This window comes from Aptenodytes patagonicus, chromosome 6, assembly GCF_965638725.1.
Source record: "Aptenodytes patagonicus chromosome 6, bAptPat1.pri.cur, whole genome shotgun sequence".
NCBI classification, from domain to species: domain Eukaryota; kingdom Metazoa; phylum Chordata; class Aves; order Sphenisciformes; family Spheniscidae; genus Aptenodytes; species Aptenodytes patagonicus.
Window position 1 is genome coordinate 68,098,767 of NC_134954.1, and position 18,058 is coordinate 68,116,824.

The 18,058-nt window shown below is 39.5% G+C and overlaps 1 protein-coding gene across 1 annotated transcript in view; it reads right to left on the reverse strand.

The window, feature by feature from the left end:
• Nucleotides 1-9,428, reverse strand: part of NCKAP5 (NCK associated protein 5) — a 424,747-nt gene extending 415,319 nt beyond the window's left edge. The window contains exon 1 of the mRNA XM_076343066.1: nt 9,368-9,428. The gene's annotated coding sequence lies outside the window, so the exon portion shown is untranslated. The remainder of the gene's footprint in view (nt 1-9,367) is intronic.
• Between the last annotated feature and the right edge of the window lie 8,630 nt (nt 9,429-18,058).

The window sequence follows — 18,058 nt, forward strand, 5'->3', positions numbered from 1 at the left end:
GCTGTCACACACTGATTTCTAATTTTTCCATCTGCCAGAAACTTAATAAAAATGTAAATTAAAAAACATTCATGAATTTCCTACTTAAAAGGTTCATAACTCCCCTATGTTTTATGTCATTCTACCAGTCTAACTCATCTGCCCTCAGTTCTACCAAGTGAAATGGGAGAGGACATACAGTCTGCCATCACAGATAATAATCTGATACATTGGGATTATGGATACAGTACTATCCAGAAAATATTAGAGAGGAGGCATACTATCAAAATTCTCTAGTCTCTCTCTCAAGCATCTGTGTTTAGAATGCAAAGTAAAAATCATTAAACTACCAAACATAGCACAAAAGAAAAAAAACTACTGACATTTCAGAAGTTCATCATTCACTAAAATCTGAAAGATATTTTTGCTTGCAGTAGCAACAGTTGGGTTGGCACAGGATTACTTTTCTACTTTTTCTTATAGAAATCATGTTAATGCCTCAAATGGGATTTTTTTTTTCCCCCTAGATTATTGCTTGGAAATAATGCTGTGCAGATTTAGATAAAGCTTTTAAGATTATTGTTTATGCACCTCCAGTCTTGGAATAACCGAAGTTATTCAGTATTACCGTTTAGCTTGAATTTCGGCTGGAAAAAAAAAAAAAAGTATTTTTAGTGGGGAACGTGAAAGCATTAATACACTTGCATGTTCTAAATGACCCACTTTGAATTTTAAAGTGCATGTTGAGACTAAATATAAGCTTTTTAAGTATTTTGTTCTGCATAAGGTTTATTAATTTGGGGGGTGGAGGGTAGAAACAGTTTTGGACATAAGCAAGGAAGAAAGAAGGTGTACTTGGTTCATTTCAGGTAAGCCCTAAGTGTTTTCCCATATTCTGAGTTGGATCCCTGCTCTTGAGTGGGTGGTTTAGGTTGATTCACTAACTTCCGCTGTCTCAGTTTCTCCGCTACACTGTGAAGGTAATAATATATAGTATATATAAGTGCCATTCACAGAATAATTCCTCTTTGTCAAAGACTTTAATAGTGAAACTTTCTATTAGTGCTGCTGCTCTGTGTCATTACTTTTCTCTATCTACCAGATGTGTACATCACTATGCACCCAAACAGGGGAATGATTCTTTCTCCAAAATTCCGCACGATGCAGCAGAAGACACTCAGTTCTCAGTGAGTGTCTTCACTCAGTAAAAGTGAGACTTTAGTGCTCTACTAGGGAGACAGGACCTGTCAGCAAGATTGCCTCCCTGCCAAGAGCAAGGAAAACATTACCTAGGGTTTGTGGTATATGCCTGCCTCTGCGTTGTCACCTCTTGGCTATTCTGTCAAAATGAACCTGATTGTAGAAATGCAGCTAGGACAGAATTAAACACAACAAAAAGGCAAAGAAGAGTCTGCCACCAATCAACGGAAAGCAGATACGTAGGGAACGAGCCAGATATCCTCGACTGCCTCCACAGATTTAAACGCAGCTCTCCTGCAGGGCAAACCAGGAACCTCTAAAGCAGCATTTTTTAAAAAAAATTTAGAACAGGCCCCTTTTTTTTTCTGTAATAGTTGGGGGTCTTAAGCAGGATGCTGCAGCCTTTATTGCTGTTCACCTTTGGTCTTCCCTGTTGGCTCACAGTGATGTCACCTGGAGCTCCAGTAAAGGGAAGATGAAAGTAAGGAGAAAGCCAGGTGGGGTCTTCATGAGACTTCTTGCCCAAGGGTGTGTCCTAAACCCACAAGAAAGTGTCATGTCCTTCCTGTCTTCTTAGGTGAGGTTCCTTTGAGTTAAATCTTAACCTCTGCTTTGCCCCACGCCTGGGTGAGCCACCCCATCTCAGCTGAGTATGATAGGAGCTAAGGGGATCTAGCCTCCTACTGCTGCTGGTTAAGTTAGATACCTCGGGGTGGGTCTCAGATGTGCTCCCTGGAGTTATAAGCTCTTGAACTATGCACCTAAGTTCAGAATCCCCCTGTAACGCACAGGATCCAAACCTGAGGTTCAGGTAGAGAGGAATAAATAAAACAAGTAAAGAATAACTTGCTTCCACAACAGATAATAGCCAGTGGGTGAAAGTGAGACTTTAGTGCTCTACTAGGGAAACAGGACCTGTCAGCAAGATTACCTCCCTGCCAAGAGCAAGGAAAACATTACCTAGGCTTTGTGGTATATGCCTGCCTCTGTGTTGTCACGCTGCCCATGGCTGTGTACCTTATGAACCATTCCTTTCTCAGGGCTGTGCTGAAAACTATCATCTAGTCGATAAATTCTTATCAATGTCCGTTTAAAGCTTTTTCTTGTGACATGAGATTTTTGTGGTAATCAAGAAGAAAAGCAATTCACCTGATTAAAGATTGGTAAATATAAATGACAGAAATGGTTTCCTATGAATATCATGATGTATTCCCAATCAATAACACCATGACAGAATTGCAGCTTAAGGGAAGGAAGTTATTAGTTTTAGGAAAGGCACATAATTAAATACAAGACAAGTCTACAGATTCTCAAGCAGAGACAAGGAAAACGGCCAGCCCAAGTCTTTGTAGATTGTGCTACTGTTGTCTCTTCTTTTCAGTTCATTTGGTGCTGTCTTTCATTTACTTGTACAACCTTAAAATAAAGATGAAGATCTTAGTCTCAAATGTTAGGGCTAACAGCCAGTGACATAACAGAGAGCTGTTTATTAAAATGTTAGACCAGGTTTCACTTTAATACTTTCCTTCAGTAGCAGCTACTAGCAAATGTTAAAAATCCTTAAGGATTTAGCTGAACTTTTAGTAATTTCTAAATGTTTCTCATGTGTAACTGCAAAGAGCACCTGGGCCTTTTACCACTGGCATGATATGGGGATTGGATAGAACTGATTATTGGTAATTGGGATTTTAGCCTTTCACCTCTGGATCAGTGTTTCAAACTCAGACCAGGTTGGTATTGAATAAAAGTCATTTCCATCAGCTGGCTGTTCAGTGACCTCTATGAAATATTACAAGTTGGTAGTGGACAGGTGTCTATATAATTAAAATACACTTCTCAAGCACAGTTGCCACCCTGGAATTTTCTTATTACAAATCTATAATCTGCTCCCCCCAGCTCATAAATGGAAAGTATTCAGGAGCACTGAGATGTCATTTAAAAACAAGGAGGATACAGTGTTCTTTGTTAATCCCACAAACAAAGTACCTCTGTTTCTAAAGCAGTTTTGAATCCCCGGACAAATGCTTTTGTGCACTGCAAAGATTATTATTCAGGCTAATAAAACTCATGAATTATAAGTAAAAGATGAACTTTAAAAACTGATAAAAACCTAGAGCCCTGTAGGTTATAATGCAAAATCTCACAGCTGGCACTATGCATGGTGTTCACTGTAAAGAGAATGTATTTCCACACAGTATCAACAAAGCAGAATCACACAGGATGTCCCACATATCCATGAATCTGCATTAATTGAGCCAATATTCCCAGACACGCACACAAAACTCGAGTATTTTTTGTAGCCAAAAATACAAAAAGGGTTTTGATAGGACAAGGTATGCCCAAGCTCAACATGAGGTGGTTTCTCTGACTAGGAAGCAAGGCAACAGTTTTACATTCGAGTAGGATTTGGGGCATGGGCAGGGGGAACAGCACAATACTTTATGGCTTTTGAATAACCAAGCCCATAATTCAAGCCTCAAGCCTTTAATCTGTTTCTCTTCTTTAACCCATTCAGAGGTTTTGTCAGAGAACATGTGAGAAAATGCTCTCCATTGACTTTGCTTTCTTCTTATATTAATTCTGAACTAAGCAAGGCAGAGCACATCAGGCTGAGGCCCTATGACAGATGCAGCTTCATAGAACTGTGGGACGTTCAGAGGCTATCATGGAAATCTTCGTGGACTTGCCGATGACTCCCATCTGTGTCAATGAAAGATGTAAGGAAAACATTATATGGAATCCAAACAACAGGGAAGGACATTTAAGTACAAGTAAATCCCCCGTAGTGAAAATACATGTGCAAGATGTTTCACCTCTCTGAAAAGAAACATTGTTTGGTCTGACCTAGTTCAAGATGCTAAAAGATTTATAAGAACATAAAACAACAGTTGCTAAACTTGGCATTGTTGTGCTGTAGGAGAAGGACTATAGATCCACCCAAGAAAAGAGCCCTCATCTCAATGTGGGAACACAACAGACAAGAGATTAGTTAGCTCAAGGATCGAGTAACCTTAATTTTGTGAGAAGGTGAAAAGAGAAAAGAACCACACAAAAAACCCCAAGCAAACCCAAAGTTTTCTAACGGTTCTACTAGGAACCTACTAGGTCCTACTAGGAAAGTCCTACTAGAAGTGTTCTCCTACTAGGAATTTTCTTCTTGAACTGGTTTCTTCAGCCACTAATTTCCTCTGCAAGTGGCAACTGAAACATAGGGACAAAACTACTGCTAAGCAAATCTCAGCATTTACCCCTCCAGTCTCCAATTTATATGCATTAAAATTAATCTGCTTTTTACATACATTTCAGACAGAATGGTTAAAAGGAAGAGGAAAAACAGGAATGTGTGGAATCAAAGCAAGTATTCACGCACACATTTTTAACACGTTTCTGTCACGTTGTCCAGAAGAACATCTATAACCTGCTCAAACTGAACCACAAACCCAAAAAGTTAAAAACTGAAGACAGCCACCGTTAACAAATTGCAGATGCATAAGACTCATCCAGAAAGACCTCACAAATCAGCAGTGAGGGGAAGAGAGAGCAAATCATGCAGAAACTATTTAATCAATGAGTAAAGACAATTATAACATCTGTTAATCTTTTGTGTAGGTTATAATTAGATGCTGCGGAGGAGTAGCCTTTAAGGGGCAGGCAGGGAATCCTTTAACATCTGCTAGAAGGGCAAACACTGTGCAATAAATGACTTTAAATGCAATCAGCAAAATGAGACCTGTGCAGAGTTCACAAAAGGCCTGTATAAAAGATTGAGGATAACAAAATATTTTGCCAAAGGTCAACTCCTGCAGCATTAGAGCCTGAATAATGACTGCTAGTTTAGAGGCCACATCAAAAACAAACGTGATTGTACCTCTGAAAAACAATTCTTTTCTCATTTGTGTCATTATAGCAAAAGCACATGCTGCTGCTGTATATCACGTCGGCTTAATGACTTATTAAGGCTGTATCTATCAACCTTGAACAGTTTAGAATAAACAGGTAGGTATGATGTATTTTAAAGACCAGAATTCAGTCTAATTAGACTGACACAGAACTGTGTTGTACTGTAAAAGTGATGTGATTCTGATTTTGAATAATTAATCATGCAGTAGCTTCTAAAAAATCCAATTATTTACTCATTTTGCCCTTGAAAACAACCATATGCTTTACGCCGTTACTCACTGAAAATGTGAGACCAAGAGGGAGTTATTTTATCCAGTTTAACACAGCCCTCTGCTGGCAAAATAACCCCCCCAAATCTTATCACTATGAACCATTTTGTCAGATCATTTCAGAGCAGCTGAAAAGATCCTACATTTTACAGCAAAGTTACACCAAATCTTAGAAGATAGCAGCGTAGATCGGAGCTTTAGGAATTTGCATAAATTAAGCCATCGCTTAATCTCTCCAGAGCTCCTGCACCAAGAGCACTACTTTCTTTCACCCAGCAGATGCAGCTCTGGCCATCACCAGAGCACTGAAGAAAAAAGCCAGGTGCTCATATCTAGTGGAGTAAGTCATTTTAGAAGCAAATGCAATCCTTTTACTCATGTCAAGTTGTGCTGTATTCCTCAAGGAGTGCCACTGATTCCCAACAGGATCAATGCACACATGTGATTTCAGTTTGCACAATTAGGTAATACTTAGTATAGGCAAAGCAAGCACGATACCGTCCAGCTGCAAAATGAATACTATTGAAAATACAAATGCTGACTACCACCCAAAAGCAACTTCACTGCAAAAAAATTCCTGCTTCCTTCTTTCCTCCACCATTACTGAAAATCCACAGTGGTGATTCAACACAGCTTCAATCAAAGTGAAGCAGACAATGAAATTCGCCTCTGTTGTTGCATGCAGTAATTAACTCTTCCTATTTGTATTATGTCTAAGCAACAAAGAAACAAAAGGATATGGTAAACTGTTGAATTTAACAATTTAGATAACGATGAATTATAATAATCAATTAGTGCTGTCAAAGAAAATAATTTGTGACGTACATTTGATTCTGCACAGACCTATTGGGTGCGCATACTATCCAAGGCTAGTTTGGCTCTGGAAAACAAATAGTGTTGTCCTGTGGAAAGCTTATCAAACACGCAGTTTAACAGTAGCATTTGTTCTTGCTGTGTGTCAATATTAATAGACCATTTTTCAGCAACATAGTTTTTATCCACTGCTTTATAATCCAACCTGCTTTTCAGGGTCTGCATCATTCATAGCCCATAGACAATGTTACTGCCCGTTTCCAGAAACCACTGCTGCTATACAAACCATGTTTATGTGATTCACCTGAATGCCAGTCAATGGAATCATAAAAGATTCCAAGTATTTTTCACATAATAGCTATCTAACTTTTCATCCCCAAAACATCATGACTAATTTATGTAACCATTGGGGAATACCTAATGCAATTCAGGTTTCTGCATGCTACATGAGCGGTATCATTAGACAGTACAGAACAGAGTATTACAAGTGTTAATGGTTCATGTTCTATTTACATTGTACATTTATCCTGTTTTAGTAATAAAACTGCATATTAGATGCTATAACTTCCAAAGGAGTTCTGGCAGCTTTGGCATGGATTTTTCTTAAGCATAACTCCAATCCTGCCAGGAGCTGAACACGTGCAGAACGGCACAGGAGCTGCAGAGCATCACGCCGCATTTGGCCCTGTTTGCGCTGTGCTAAGCTCCTCAGCCAACTGCGCTTCCCTTTGGCACCTTTGTTCTGTGGCTTTTATCCCAACCTCAGTCATCACTTGTCAGATGATGACAGGCTGGAGTCTGCACTTATTCTGTTTCTTTTCAGATGGTGAGAAAGCCCAAAGAATTGGCATTCTGCTGGCAATTGTCCCCTTTAATTCCATCCCAGAACGTTATCAGATTATATGCGGTATCCTTGGGCAGATTTCTCAGACACAGGGAAAATTCAACCAGGGGATCCCTCTGCTGAGAGTGAGCTTGCTCTCTATCCTAATTTGCTATATTGGAATATAAGAAAGAAAATGTAAATGTGAGAAGGGAAATGTAAGAGAGGAAAATGAAAATCAAATGCCCCTGGGCTCATCAGGTTTTGAGAGTCTGCTTCTGCTCTTAAGGTAATTAGCTGAAGATTTGCTCTTGACTGAAGTGGAATTGTACCCTACCACTTTACATTTACTGGGGCAGGATTTCTACTTGTTTAAATCGAAGTCTCTAAACACTTACACAAAACTCAGGCACAGCAGAGAAGTCCATGAAGTTTTCTTAAAAAGGAGTAAAATTCACATTGGTAAGATTAGGACCTGAACTTAAAATTAATTTAAGTGAGAAGGATAAATGGGACCTCAGCATTTTTTTAATCTCACTTTGTTCTAATTATTTTGAAGATTTTGTAGGCATTTGCCAACATGATACCTGAATACTTTGCAAGTGTAAATACCCTTATCAGTTCACAGCAGTAGATGATGATTATTGGCCACAAGGTGACAGAGGGAAGGAAAGACTGGCCCACAGGTGTCCGCGTGGTAGGGATCAAACCACCTAACCTTAAACCCATTCCTTCTCCCCAGGGAAAGGCTCTATCACGATTCTCTGTTCTTGAGTCCTGCATTCAGTGGAAGCTTCTGAGCTACAAAAAGGTCTTTTAAAGAACATATAAACTTTTTGTTTATACTATTTCTGAAGAAAGAGGATGAACAACTAAAGAATAAAACTCGATGCTCTTATTTAAGCGCCTATTTAAAACCCCAGAAGCCTTTGCCATTTGCATGGTATCAATGCAGAGCTAAATGTAGGGCTCCCCCCCCAGGAGAATATGCTTCAATTCCAAGGACAGAACAACGGCTCCTAAATTGCACGATATCTTGACATGCCAAGCCACATTATAACATCAAAAGAAGAGACATACAGGTTTTGATCTGCTGTAGAAACAGGGTCACTTGAGAGGGACATCTACAGTTGTAGCCACCCAAACCTTAATAGGAAGCCCCCAAAATCTGTTGCTGCATAGGACTGAGAGGCCTTGAAAACAAAGTCAGTAGCAAGAAAAGAAAAACAAAATCGATAGTGCTAATAATTCAGGAGGAATCCTCCAATTCCTATTTGACTGATTTGTACTGACTTACCCTCATATACTTGCCAATCATAGTTTTCTGATTTCATTCTTCAGAAATACACTTTGTCTCCACAAAGACAGATCATTAAATAGAGGTAAATGATAATAAAAAAGTTCCTCATACACAGTACTGTGATCAGATTACTCCCTGGAAAAGCCACGACAACTGAAATTGCAGTAATTTAGAACGGGCTTCTGGTGAAGGATTGAAATGAGAAGCAACAGACCTGGGGTTTGTTACCAGCTTTTGAAGTGAGTAAACTAAGTTTTAATAAATCACATCATGGGCCAGTTTCCCCCTCTGTAAAATGGGAATAATTCCATGACAATTGCAGCTAGTTGTCCTGAAAATTAGTTAATCGGTGGTCAGAAACATAGTTCTGTCCCACAAACAGCAGGCAGTATAGAAACAGTTTTTTCACAGCAGTTACCAGTGTACTAGTGTTTCTGCTCTGATATGTCAGGATTTGTTGGATTTCTAACATAAACACTCAAAACAAAACAAAAATTACTCTTTCTCACATAATTGACAACTCATTTTATCCAAAAGGTGTCAGATTTCAAAGCACTGTATGATTCTTTCTTTTAAACTTATATATCTCCAGAACTTGAACAGGGGCTAAAAGTAAAAATAGTCAAGTTTTGCTTTAAATCAATGCCTGCATAAGGAGCAAAACAATTTTTAAAGAAAACTGTACTAAAAACTATAAGGAAATTATATTAAAAATTCTAATTAATTTTGAGTATTCAAATAAATACCATGAAATGATAAAAGAACAATCTTAAGACAGACTAGTTTTTGTTCAGTTAATGACAGTACTCATGAGATTTTAAGAATCTTAGAGTTTCATCACTTAAATTAAGACAGAGCAACTTCAGTGTAATCTCATGCAGACAAAAGCCAGAATCAAGTTTTCATTTGTCCTTTACTCTGTTGCTGAACCACACTCAGATGCATGGCTGTAATTACTCCTAACAACTACATACTTGCCGCTCTTTTAATTAAAGCAAAACTACAAATAGCAATGCTGACACACTCCTAGAGAAAATAAGCTTTACAGAGATGATAAAAACACCAAAACAGCAAAAGTCTTACTTGCAGCAGTTCAGTCAAAACATGCCAGCCCTGGAGAACTCAGAACCGTAAAAAGTCTTTGCAGTCCAGAAATTCTCTTGAGTTTATCCACTGTTTATTTACCAAGCTTTAAAAGTCTGTGGTTAGAGGAACAGAGTTAGCTTTCTACACCATCCACAGCACTACCGAAGTCCTCCAGTAACAGCAGACATGAAGTTTGCTGATAGTTGGGTTTGCTGCTGCTATGTAGTTGCTCAGTACTTGTAAATACAAGCTCTGTGGACAAAGTCCCAAATGACATCACAGGCAGCTGCTTATTGTTGAGTCTTTATTAACTGACTGTCAAAAAAGAAAAGCGAAGAGGAAAGAAAAGCACAAACTATCTTCCCTGCAGCACAATTTGCATCTTAGTAGGAGTTGCAGTGTTACACATAAATACTTCTGTTTACCCAACTGATGTTTTCGTAGAATGAATAAACAGTGTTTGCAGGGAAAGCAGAAAAGGAAGAACAACTTCAGCAGCTTCAACATGGAAAGAGTGCAGGGAGAAAAAGGAAAATTAAAAATGCCAGCAGTACCTTTTTTAGAATTTACCCCTGAATTCTCCTAATTCTTTTGTTTATTTAAAAATATGTAACTAGGGGTGCAAATCTGCATGAATTTTAAAGCACAGAGCAGAGGAGTTTAGTAAATTGAAATGAAAGTTTCAACTCATTCCTAATTTTAAAAGTTACAGAATTACAAACTATGATCTTTGCAAGATTTAAGACAGCTCAACTTCAGTTACAATGTGTTTTGAAGAAAACTCTCTTACTTTCCAAAGATGAAAATATAAGAAAGCAAGAAACAGCATCAAATGTAGTTACTCACCAGGTGCTAAGGGCATAAATACCGACCTTTCCTTCTCAGAGGTGGAGGTCCAAGACTAAGTAGCGCTTTGGAGCTGAAACACACACTCGGTTCCCAGCAAGGCACGGGGTACTCACTTGAGAACTAGTTCAGTTACTAATCTGAATCTATCCCCTGTCACTGGGAGTTCCTGCAAAAGAGAGGGGCTGGGACTCTGTGCCTTGATTTCTCAGAAGTCAGTCCTTTCAAGTCAGAACTTCAAACGTTGGAAGGGCACCACCAAGGGTTGTGACAGGCTGAGCTCTGTTATCTGTGCACGCTTCTACACGAAGAGCTTCAATATTGGGAAACACCTGGCCACTCACATCCAACCGCCCTAGACTGTACGTTCCACAAACAAGAAAACAACTGAAACTTGAGCTCAGTGATGAGCTGAAGCCAAGCTTTTACTACGTTTTTAATTACAACACATAAGAGCATCAACCCGAATTCTGCCTGTATTTACAGAGAGCAAATGAATCTTGGGTCAGATCTTCAGCTGATGTAAATTAAGCAAGATGCAATGACACACCTGAACAACAGCAGTCAGCACCAGCTGAAATCTTGCTTTTGCCTGCAAGAGTGCCATTAAAAAAATTTGTGTGACCTTAATGACAGAGTGCCTGATTTTCTTGGTGCTTGCCCTGAGCAGCAGCAATACCCTGCTGACATAGTGCCGCTGAGCTCGCTGGAACTGCTCACATAGGCAATCGCTACCTCTGCCGCTTGCTGCCTCTAAAACATAGGGTTATGCTTTTGAAGGAGATCTGTTATAAATCCCCCCTACATTTATTCCTGTGGCTAATCAGCCTGTAGCACACAAGAAACACCAAACTGTGTAACTATGAGTTATATTTACCGCCCTGACTCAAACATACAGGGTTGCGTTCCTCTTCCATTGCAGTCAGCAAGGTTTTATATCTTGCTCATTAAGAGCTTGCTAGTTTGATCCAGGAAGTCTTCAAAATACTTTGAAGATGAAGTGGGCTATGGGACTAATAAGTACTGACATATAATATTCAATAACATGAATTTCAAAACATACAGCTTTAGTCCCAGCTTTGCAAGTGTCGTAGTGCAGCTACTCTATTTAAGCAAACATGAACAAGGCCGTGTGCTTGCATATACAGCTCCATAAGGCTTCAGCCCATTCCAGCAGGAACAAGCCCATCCATAAGATCAGCAGAAGAGTTAATTTTGTTTAAACTGATGCTGATTTACAGTGTGCTTTCTCAGACCAAGGGTAAGATTCATTTTTTCACCTGCCATTAGAAGTATTTATAAAATTGCAAAACACAGGTTACGCTCCAGCTCTCTTGATAACAAAACTGGCTTGTCCCGTGACACTAATGCAGACACACACATGTAGAAGAAAGGAAGAGTATATAGATTCATAAAATAAGGAAACCACTGATTTAATTGAAAAAGCCAAAAGTTTAATGAAATACAAAAGGACAAGCCTTAAGGAAAACTGCAGCCTGTTCTCAGGAAGAACTTGTATTCTTTAGCAAAATTTAGCACTTGCTAAACTTTCTAGAGAATGTTAATGCATTTCCAGGCTAAGCACACCTAGGTGAGCAGGATCAGGACAGCAGACACACTGCTCACATCTCTCTGGTCAGGCAGCACTGCAGAGGCAGTGACTTCAATCTCCTGAAAGCAATTTTTCAGAGACTTCCATCTAAGTAAGTTCTATCTCAATCCTTTTCAAAACTGGTGGATCTTATAAAAATAAATCTGCAATGAAACAAGTATTGAGAAATGCGGGTTTAACAAGCAAGTTACTCTTCCCAAGAGGAGAATTCCCATGCGGGTGGACGAACAGATTCTGCATTCTTCAAATTACAGCCCTTAGTAAGGGACTGGCCATTAGCTCATGCTGTCAGTGCATTTATCCATCTAATTTCTATTCAAAGTCATCATAAGATATAGCTACTGGTTGTGCAGATACAGCTTATTTTTGGCAGGAATGCTGTGGCTTTGTTAGAACAAAATTCACGACAGAATCCAGTCCTTGACTAGCTACAGGTTGAGTGAAGAGATAAAGAAGTTGAAGTCATGAGCTGTATTAGTTGCTCCTGGACTGATGCGCAGTAGGCTGAACTGAGTCATGCATCAGAGGAAATAATTCAGCTTCATAGTGCCTCATTTTCCATGGGCAAACAGGTAAGATGAGACATAGCGAACTGATCTAAGTACACATAGATGTTAGTAAAGCTTGTCAATTAACCTATCACAGTATAGCCAAGACCTGTTAAAAACCCCGTGTCTCATACTAACACAAAATCCATACTATCTGCAGGTTCACTGTCCACATTTGATTTTTCTTTATTGTTAACTTACAAAGTTCCTCCTCATTGAAGAAGCCAAAACAAAGGTCTGATCTTCTCAGAAAACGTGATAAGTGGATGGGATCGAGTCACCTAAACTGCACAACATTTTTCCTGAAGCACTGCAGAAGTCCCTGCAGACGCACGTGCCCGATGTGTGTGTTTGCTTCTTACCAGCACAAGAGCAGAAAATGGCTCAGACCCAGGTGCCTCCGGGTCCACTCCCTCATTACAGACCCATAAAGCTGCGTCATGAGGCGATCAGCCTCACAGCCCGGCAAGTTAAAAGGGAGGTGGTAAGAGCTAAGTTTCCCCTGACGGGTGTCTAACTGTGCCACGAGTCCTGTGTGGTTCAGTACAGCTTCAGATGGTGAGCCTGCCAGCCATGTAAAAGCCTTGATGCTACTGATACTACTCCTGGGGCAAGGACAGACAAGCTGACAGACTGAAGAGCAGTTTAGTCGAGAAGGACTAAATTGCAGGACATTAAAATCCCAACAGATTGTAATATAATAAGATATGATAAGATGTAATATGATATCATATCATATCATCCTAAACTGTTACATTTTTATCCCACAATAAATAATCAGATCACTGGAGGGCAAATTTAAAAAATAGTAAAATAAATTGCAGGCTGCAGAATTCACCCTCCTTGGAGTTGTGCATGGTTGGAAGTCTTGAGCTGGTTCCTAAAATATCACAGAAATTTCTCCCAAATGACACCGGGGTACTGAAGAGCAAAATGCTCTTTGAAAATTACAATTATTCTCACTTTTACCAACACAGCTAAGTATGTCTCACAAAACAAATACCTACAAGCATGTGGGATCGTCACAGGTTAGCACAGTAAACACTTTTCTAAGCCTGGGGTAGCTGGCACAGAGGATAAACAACTGAACCAAGTAAAAATATGTGGAGAGAATAAAAGGAAGTGTGTGGGGGCGGTGTATGAATCTCCTCAGATACTCACTGTCAAAAAAGGGCCTTCAGTTGAAGTGGTTTAATCAGGCTGGTAAGCTTCTGATCACAAAGATAGTTTGGTTTTTAACCTTACTAGGTGATTTTTCAAAGCTTTTTACCTCCCCTGCATGTCAACAATAGGGGAAAGGTCTTTGGCAAAGGCAGGTTTTACCGCTGGAACAAAGAATAGCTCTCTCCTTTGTCACATTTATGAATTTAAGCTTCAGAGAAAGCAGCAAACAAAATATTACAACAATAACTGCCTTCCGATAGGCCATTCCGCTACATACAGGGTCATGGGATACTATCAATCATCTGGTTTGTCCTTTTCAGTTGTGCTCGATGCCTGGCACTGCCATGCTTCCCCCTCCAAGAGCTCCCGGACAGCTTTCTGTAATGACCTGCACGCTCCCCAGTACCTGTCACTCCAGCAGCTAAAAAGATGATATTCTACCTCCTGGAAGAGGACATTTATATAGAAACATTTACTCTAACTCACATCCTACACTATGGGAAATCCTGTTCTTCAGTGTCAGAATGAAGCCTTGATACCCTATTCTGACACATAAGAAAAAGAATGGCTAAAATGAAATGTTTTATCTAACCTTTTCAGGTGAGCTGAGAACTAAAATGAGCATATATGATTTTTCCAGCCATAGCAGTGATTTGCAATCAATTTCTAAATCTTTTTCAGTTCCATAATTTTTGCTTCAGTAGAATTCTATGAAAAGCATTCATCGGAGAAAATTGATGGGATGTCTTTAAAGGACATTGGCTTTCACTATAAATTGCCTCATTGTAAAATACAATGTTAAGCAAATCGTACAAAGTCTGTTTTGAGTGTTGCCACTTGAAACTGGAAGAGGTAGGCAGAAGCTGGATTTTTGACTTACAAGAGAACTCAGAAATGTTTTAAATGTGATTACTAAAAATAAGTACATAGGACTGGCTCTCATTAATTCCATGGTTAAGCCATTATTCCTTCTTTGCCTTTCCTGTTGTTTCTGGAATCAAGCAATTGATTCAGCCACCAGTGACCTTATCCAGAGTTAATTGAAATCAATGGCATTAGTGGATTCTGGAGCAGGCTCAAAACCAATGTGCATTCAATGGCTTTTGTATATCCTTAATCACACGAGTAAGCCTCCACAAATTTAGATTCCAATGGATCCAATCATTAAATCAGTTATGCAGCGTTTAACTTCACATACGGATAGTGGTCCCCCGCTGGTTATTGAAAGTGGTCGCTATTAAGAGGAGAAGGTTATTTCCATAATCTATTTCTGATGAAAATGTGTATTTCTACAGGTGTCAGTGTTCCAGCAAGGTTGGCACCTAATGGGAAGGCTGACTAATTTGCGCTTTCCTCCTGCCTTTTCAGATATGTCGCTGTGTGTCAGAAAGCAGAGGTATCAGCTTGTGAAACACACATTCCTCTGATGCAAGCATCTGGCTTCTTGGCAGCCAAGTTGTGACAGGTTCTGCAGCAGCTGTGATGGCTCCATGCTCTTTCAGATGGTTAAATAGTCTTGATTTTTAGCCTAGCTGTTTGTTTTCTGCTGCACTCCTGGATGAAAGCCCATATGCCGTTTTAATCAATGAACTGGCCGTTGGATTGGAGTAATCAGTTACATTTTTGTACATGTCAGAGCAGAGATTCTTGCCCGGAGACTGCCAGCTACACAGCCCTGCGCTCTTGACTCAATGCTTAACCTCATCCTGCTCCATCCTGACACCTTTACACACCAAAGGAAGGGTCATCTTCCCAAAGTGAGAGCAAGCACTAGAATAGCTTTCTTCATCCCTCAGTCATAGGATTTCATAGCTCCTGCTTTGTTACAGGAGACGGTAATCAGATCGAACAGAGCAAATAAGGAATAAAATTTATTTATTTCAGATGGCTTTATAAACTGTCCTCCCATGTGCATGCACCAGATGGAGATAAGAATCTGGCTGGAAGCTTTAGCCTAATGCTGTGCGGCACAGAGGTAACAGCACATCAACTTATTAAGAGAAAAAATTATTCAGAGAAGATTACATAAATCAGAATTAAATTTTATTTAAATTGCCTTTAAACATATTATGCAAATCCACAATATAACAAGCAGTTCCAAGTAGTTCCCTTGAACAAATCAGCACACAGCACTCCTAACACTGAATGTGGTAACACAGTATTAAAAAGGAGATCATTCTCACAGGGATACCACAAAGATCAAAAGCTGCCATCTACTTCTCAGCCATTTGTAAGCCCATCTCCACCTTTTCACTCCAAATGATAATCTGTGTCTCTCTGTGATAGATATCCTTCCTCCTTTTTCTCCATGTATTGTTGCTTGTGGAGGAAAAATAAGTAATGAACTGACTCTGGCAGGCTACGTTCTCCCTTGCCAGGCTTTTACTCTGTATTCTTCTTGTGCTTGCCATATGAAGCTCTTTTTGTGGGGTGCAAGTACTGTTATTTCTATCTTCGCCAGAATAGGGAAACTGCACAAACAGGCCAGTTCCTGCTCCTGCTGCAGAGAAATCTTGAGGAGGGAACTAACCTTCCCAGCTATCTACCTTCATGTGTTTCATCGATCCCTTGATGAGGACCTAGTAACAACCTGATCAGTCCTATCATCCACTCTGTTTGCCAAAGCACACACACACGCAGTTAATCAGTACCCACAAGTAGCTCTGGTCACTGGCCAAAATGATGCCTGTGAAAACAATACATCAGTGTCACCATGGGTCCCAACCACACCAGGTCTCACGTAGCCAAACAGAGTGACCAAAATCGGCACTCAGCACCATCCTTTCCCAAAGGCTGTAAGAAAACAACAATCCTAAAACTGTCTGAGATATATTAGTATCTTTTAAAGTTCTCTTTGGGTCTTTCAATTCCATCTTCAAAGCAGGACAGGGAGGAAGCACTACTAGCTTATGACTTATTAAATAAGAGCTGCAACAACATGCCTCGTTTTAATACCATATAATTCCATATTGTGATATACAATATAAATTGATAAAAGCATCCCATTTTACTGAGTGACTATTATCAACAACAGTCTATCTGAAACGCCTTGCCAGTATTCTGGTCTCTTAATAACCCTAAGATCCACAGAAAGTTGATCCATGTCACAGGTAAAATACTCAGGGGGTAAGCTGCTTGCTTAAAGCCCAAGTGGAGCCACCAACAAGTTAAAGTCTAGGAATTACTGCCCCTAATACTGCCAACAGAGCCCTGGACAATAACATGAAGTCTTATCCAAAGTACCTCAATGAAAGTCCTCAGGCCTCTCTCTGCTGTCCTCTTGAAAAATCCTGGGTTGTTGTAGAAAGCACTAATAAACTGTACACACACTAGGATTTCAACAATATGCTGTGATTACTTTAAATCTGTGAAACGTAACAACTCATAACAGCTAGCTAGACACTTTCCAGGGAACGAGACCAAAGTGTGTCTTTGCAAAAAGGATGATGAAACAGCCTGAAATTATTTTTGTGAGGAGAAAGGTTTCCTAGTCTTCCTGGAAGAAAAAAACCTTCCATTCTGTTTGTCTGAATAGAAAAGGGCAGGTATATCAAACGAAGGCTGTTCTGGTTTATCACACTGCCTTCTCTACTACAGTACTGAAGATTTTATTGCATGCTATAAAGAGAGGAAAAACTCATCTTGTAATCGTATAAACACAGTGAACAACACAGAATAAGTATCAATTACTTTTGCAAGTTTCAGTGATAGCCTCAACCCCTGAGGATAATTTCAAATGGTATGATAAAGACTTCAGTTAGATTAAAAGCATCAAAAGCAAACTAGCATTCAAAAACAAACAATTCTGTCTCTGCTATGTAAGTTACAATAAATTTTCTGAACTGTCAGATTTCCCTCCTAGCTGTTCAGCTGTTCCTTCCCCACAGGTAGAACAAGTCAATCTGTTTGAGAAGACAATTTGCCACCCAGCTTACTTAATGCCACACATTAAAATAAAATGACTGAATTATTTTGATGTCAAAGAGCTGTTTTAATGGGAATCCATGGTTAAAAGAAACAAACGCAATAGAGAAATGCAATCAGATACTGCTGACTTCCATGTGAATTAGATCTAAATAAAATAACTGTCCAACTTTTTTGATTTTTTATCATATTTCACATGGAACTTTTCTCAAATCCTTCAACAGGTCCCTGCATATATGTTATTCACTGTTTACTTTAGTCCCATCATCCAAATTTTGTTCAGTGACGTTAGTATAAACACAAACGTGACTAACAGACAACACTAGATCTGTGATAAATTTTTATTCATCTGGAATTAAACATGATGAAGTCCTGCAGCATGCTAGCAAGTCAATGTAGCTGCATTTTCCATTCCCTTTGTGCCAACATATGTGACTATGGAAGTGCATGGAAGTGCAGAAGACTGGTGCTAGGTGATATTCACACAGTGTGGTGCAATGACTTGGCAGAGATGATTGAAGTAGCTTTGAATAAGCTACTTTGGTTCTGGGAAGCAACTTGGCCACGTTAGCTCCTCAACGTGGAGTGGAACAC